Source organism: Xiphophorus hellerii, chromosome 24 (genome assembly GCF_003331165.1).
Source record: "Xiphophorus hellerii strain 12219 chromosome 24, Xiphophorus_hellerii-4.1, whole genome shotgun sequence".
Classification (NCBI taxonomy): Eukaryota; Metazoa; Chordata; class Actinopteri; order Cyprinodontiformes; family Poeciliidae; genus Xiphophorus; species Xiphophorus hellerii.
Genome location: NC_045695.1, coordinates 4,911,863 through 4,918,114, shown reverse-complemented (window position 1 = coordinate 4,918,114; position 6,252 = coordinate 4,911,863).

Sequence of the window (6,252 nt, the reverse complement as noted above, 5' to 3'; positions counted from 1 at the left end):
AAAGCTAACTATTTGCCCTCCTTAACTCCTTAATTTGGAAACGTTTGTTTCTATGGTTACCTCATTAGCTCAAGAAATAATTAAAACAATATATGCAATAGGAGGATTAGCGACGGTAGTAGCTCCTGGCTATGCTAGCAGACCAACTTTAAACAAAAGTGGCTGTTCCTGATTTAATACAAATTAACTCAAAATCAGACCATTTGATCTCAACTCAACAGTTTGAGGTGGAACCTAAAGCACCACCAGAAGTTAGTGTTTCTCAACTGCTCAAATATTTTTAATCACTGAAAATGTTTTATTTATTTATTTTTGGCTTACTTTCAAGGTTATTCTCATTGAATAAACACTGTTTTAACGATAATTAAAATTATTGATGCTGCATAATAATCAAGGCTAACAAAACTGACTTTTTGTACAGACTTTGCTAACATGTCAAAGCCCTTCCAGGTAAATTCAAAAGGTAGACTAAAGGCATATTAGGAGAATATGTGTAAAACGTTCCAGTCCTCTCTCTCAGCTGTGAGTCGGTCGTTATGGAGCCGCCTCAGAGACGGTGACCTCTGGCTGGAGCCTTGGAGGCCGGCAGGGTGCCTCTCTCTGCAGGACTCGGTCGGCACCGACAGCCTTATCATTCCCTCCACGTTCCTCTGATTCCCAGCCACTCGTGGATCAATAGCGGTCTTTGTGCGAGGCAGAGGTCCTATTGTGGCTGTGTTTCTCCGAGGCCCAGCCAACGCCACCGCTGGTGCTGCTAAACCATGACGGATTCATCCCGGCCCGGTTCTGCCATTAGCCGGCCGCTGTGGGGTGAAAAACACAAACCCGAGGTCCCCTAATGGGAACTGAATGCACTTCAGTGTACCTGCAGGCAAATGGGAAGAGAGCGGCCACTGTTTCCCCTCCACAGATGATGACTCACGGTGAATATTAGATCTGCGCAGCCAGCCAAGCCGACATGTATCATAAGTGGAGCTTATTTGTTTGTGGCTTGGAAGTGAAATCGGGGCACTCGGTGCATTTGCGCGCTGCCATCGGGGATGGGGCTTACGGATGGATTGTTTCTTTTACTTGAAAGGAAGTGGGTGTAATGTAGAGTGTGAGGTGTGTCTGCTTCTCTTCGCATCTTCTCTTGCTTCTTATCAATCAAAAACAGAGCAGGAGATTACAGCTCCATCCACATTTATTGGTACTCCTGGTAAAAAAAAAAGTCAAAACCCTGAAAATAAATGTATCTCTCACTGTAGCAGCTTCCTGGGCCCTGAATATCAGGACACTATTCACCCACATTAAAAAATAAATATTTTGTGACTAGATTTAACAAAAAACACTATCATTGGCACACCAATCAAACCCTATAAAATTAATACAAATCTTTATTAAAGTTGATCACCTAGCTTTCTTTGTCTTCTCAGAGGTGTCGCTGCTTTGCTATTACAACTTTCTTATTTAAATGAGAAGATATTTTGGTTTTAATGAGATTTAAAAAAGGATATTTTCTTGTTTTAACAGGTTTTGCATCTCGTTATAATAAGAAACTGCTCCCAAATTTTTTTCGGAGCTCTGGCAGTAAAACGTGTCCATAATAAAGCAATATAACAAGCATAAAAAAAATAAAAAAAAGTTGATCACCAAGGAAATTTGACTAATTTCCTGTTTAAATGAGGTTAAATACGATGTGACACGGAACCTTATTTCTATTAGCAACTCTTCAAAATGGGAAAGATCCAATGTGCGTTGGTTTTACAGATCAGGGCAACACACAAAAACAGATTTCACCCACCAACATTGAGATGTCAGACGGAAAATATCACAAAAGTTCTCCTGACCTAACATGAGTTCAGAGTAAACAAACATGGCCAAAAGGGAAGAAGCAATGGCGGAAATTTGTGGGATATATTTAGCATAGAACGATACAGGAACGTCTCTTTGGGGGCCATTTTTAAGACTGTCACAACAATCCGTGTAAAAACCAGGCGTTAGATTCTGACAACAACTGGAACTTGACTTGACGAGGACACACATTTAGCAAAGAGCAGCTCTTGATAACCAATCGTCTAAATGACGATTGGATGCTAGGGAAGGATGTCAGAGTAGAGCGTAAACATATGAATTCTTCTACAATACATGGTTTTATTGTCTCGTGCTTCTCCTGGATGAGTTGCTGAAGCTCTCTTGGAGTAATTTTGGAAGGCGGGCCTCTTCTAGTAGAGTGAGCATGGTTCTGGTTCTCATCAGGTTGTGGATAAAGTCTCTGTCTGCTGGAGTTTCAAACCACCAGAGATGGTTGGTAGCCTGGTCTAGACTGAAAGATGTCCCAAACATGTAGGTGTTTTCAGCCTATGTCAGACCGGTTCTTTTTAGGATACCTGTTGGTTCTAAAGGTTTGGCAGTAATTAAATTTGAGCCTGGCTGTTAAAATCAAACTAATCTTTCAGAAAAATGTGGTAAATTTATCACATACTTCTAGTTTGATTCGTATCGCTTTCTGATTAGTTTGCTGATCTGAAACGTTTTCAAATGACTGCATAAACTTACTTTATGAACAAATTCCCACCATTTCCTCCTGTCTTCTTGGCATCCAGCTACTTCATAACTTGGTAGTTGATTGGATCAGCCTTTATTTTCCATACTGTACCGACTTGTTGCTGTTTTCCAGGAAAAAAAAGTATTTATTTTTTCCTTCTTGACTGAGATCCTAACCGATCTCATTACTCACTCAGTTGGGTTTTTCCTGCCCAGACATCCACCCTCTTGGTTCCTGTGGCGCTCCAAGGGGTAAATATTTTAATGGCAGCCATGTGGCGGTCTTAAGGATGTAAACAGTGTCTGTAATGCTAAACACTTGGCTAAGTGGATGAGCTCAGAAGGTGCTGAGTGAGTCATTGACTGGCTGCAGTTGAGTCTAAACAAGCCGGAGGAAGAGGATCGTTCTGCTCCGAGGCCTTTCATTTGCCTTCGTTCTGCAGATGCGTTGAGCCGCTGAAGCTCCTTGTGGGGCAGAGCTTCTCCTGCTTCATCAGCACTTTCCTGTCCGATTCAGGCTGGGCAGCCAGCTGAAACATGGGGCTGGAGAACAGAGATGGCGCTTCGTGCCAAAAGGTTGTCCACTCTCACTCCGCGGCGGTGCAGAGGGCAGAGTACTCCACCCAGCTCTCCGGTGACCCTTGAACCTACTGCTGGCTTTCACCTGACTGACGAGCAAGCCAGAAACCTGAGGCTGTCTCTGTGAAAACTGACAGAGGAATTCAAGGTTCTACCTCGTTTCAACAAGTTGATGCGTTTCCAAACCATCTTAATTTAATGGAAAAAGCTGTTTTCTTAAGCTCAGCAGATGAAAAACAGCAGTTAATTTATAGCAGATTAAAAGCAAACCAGTATGGATGCTCACAACTTAATATTTTAAAGTTGCTAGATTGTTTTTCAAACCTGAGAGAAACTGCCCCCCCCCACACACATAAGGGTAAGAAATCACGAGGTGTAACAGGTGTGGCGTCCAGGCAACACGCCACACAGAAACCGATTTCACCCACCAACATTCACATGTCAGACAGGAAATCTCGACAAGATTAAACGTGAGTTCAGAGTAAACAAACACGGCAGCCAAGAAAGAAGTAATGGCGGTAGTTCGACGCTTCGTAAACACCAGCCAGCAGCGTGCCAACTAGCATGCTAGCTCGGTATCTCAGTGTTTTCTTGAGAATAATTTAGATCTGTTCATGGAAACTAATCCACTAATAGGATAATTTTACGTGAACATCTTGGAGTTACGTTTCACAGAACAACATACACACGCTGACCCAGATAATAACAGGGATCCACTGGAATGCTTATTTGCATATTCTTTTAGTTGGGAGTTAGCGCCCCCTTGTGTTGAGTAGGAACACCTGTTGCATTTCCTCTTGTGCCACAGATAAATGGAATATGAACACTAAAATAAAAGCAAAGATTCTTGATAATGTTATATTTTCTAAAAAAAAAATTTCTTCATCTTATAGAGCATATCTTTTAATAAAACTGTCCTGTTTGAGAATTTATCTTGTGTTTGTGCTATTAAAATAAGCAATTATAATTGTTTTTAGAAGAGGACTCAAGTATTCACAGATTTTTTGTGGTCCCTAATCTTCATGCATACCAAGAGCCCACTGTAGTAATAATGAAAACACAGTCATGGTTTGGCTCTGAAATGATGACAGAGGAAAATCAGGCTGAGAGAGTTTCTGGTGAATATTATGTTACATGTTGAAGGTGCGTATTTGCCAGCCTGTCAACAGTCTGGATGTGACCAGGCTCTAATGGGAGCTGTATTTGTGTTTCCCTTTCCATGTTTGGCTAATGGAGGAAGCAGCGCCTCCATGTGCAGTCAGTGTGACTTAAGAGACAAAGTTCTCACAGCAATCACATCAGTTCCATTCTTCTTTCTTTTTTTTCTTTTTTTTCTCCCAGTGTGGGCGTTCAAAAGCATAAAAAGCACTTTGCCGTGGCTTGTGCAAATAGTTTAACCCAGTAAAACACAAGTAAACAGCTTTGATGTTTCTTTCTTCCTCCCCTGCGCTGTGATGTTTTCGGGAGCGCCGAACTAATGTGATTTGGGATGATGAAATGCGCTCAGTGTGTCTTCCAACTCACAGAGGGGCTCCAGGTAAGCTCTACCTGCTAACCGACTGTTAGCCAAGCGTCCGAGCCCGCCTCCCCGCGAGGGCAGGGGGGGGTTACAGAACTCGAGCTCTGCTGGAGATTAGAGCGAGGGAGGAGGAGGCGTTGAGAATCGTGTGTCGCTTTCCAATCGTGTCATCAGGCCCTCAGATGAGGGAAGTCAGGGTGTGAGTCAGTCGAAGCCGCCGCAGCTACAGTATCGACGGCGCTCACATGGCAGGCATGAACCACAGAGCCTGACTGGCAGAGAACAGTATACACATTAAATTAACACAAATAATTACATCTTCCATAGCTACATCCCTTATTTATTACCGTTCATAATCCGTTCAGAGCAGCAATCTGTTTCTAAGTGCTAATAAAGATTTAAACTGGCCTATTTAGACGTATATTAAGACATAATTCTTAAAGAATTTTGTGCTTTCAAGTAATTAGACCTAGCAATCTAAACCAGACAGCTACCAAGTATAAAAGTTCTCACTGAAGCAGCTTTAAATTCAGCAGACATGGTAAAATTAAAATGTGTTTTTTAATCAGGTATTTCTTTGTGTGTGTTTGTTTCACCTAAATGGGGCCACGTGTGTAAGGAAAATGAGTTGAGCACGGTGGAGGCAGTATGATGGTGGCCAATAGTCTGTCTGGTCTTCACCCCACTGAGCGACTGTACACCTGGGCATTTTCGAATTGATTTTATCGGTTGATCAAATTTTCTGTTTCAGAACATTACATTTTTGGGTCTCCATAGTTCAGAGTGACTTTACGAACTTGTTTGATAAGCAGGTTTTATAACTTGTTTTTGTTTTCAACTTCAAATTCAGGTAAACTCAAACTAGGAATGGTTGAATTAAAAGCCAGTTATTTATTATATGTTCTGTCATTTGTAATTTTGTTACAAACAAATACATTTGTGGCTTACTTTTCTGGCAGGAGTACAAGGCCTTAAATCATGCAAAGTAATCAAGGTAACCAAAGTATCTAATCCTGTGTCCCACAAAACTACTCAAAACCTGAATAAGTCCGTATGAAATTGTAGAACGTAAATGATTTGTTTCTGTGCAAACTGCAACATAAATAGAAACAGAAAGACATATGCAAATTTTAGCACTGCTTCCTTATAGAAACAAAATATTACTACAAATACAGTACAAATGGACCTAGAATAGCCTAAGAGTAGATAAATGACTGTAGCTCCAATTCCAGTTTACTTTGACGATGGCGACACAAGCTCTCTCAGCTGTTTGCTAGCAGATTGCTATGCTAAGTGGCTAGCTAGCGACTTGTATGTACCGCTTCCGGTGGTGAACAATATGTTTTTTCAGCCATGCCATGACAGTACATGAATAATTCATATTGGATCAGAGCTTACTACTGCTACCACCCAGCACCGGAAAGTCGCATACTCTGGTACCGATGAAATACTACGAATTCCAAAGCACACAGTATTCATCATTCCCTTAATTTTCCCACGCTGAGATCAATGTAACGGGTTTTTCTTCTGTTGTTACGTGTGGAGCAAAAATAATGTGACATTTAAAATGTTTTGCACTAGTGGAGGAACTGTGGAGTAGTGTCCAGCTTCTTTACTACCACTTTCTG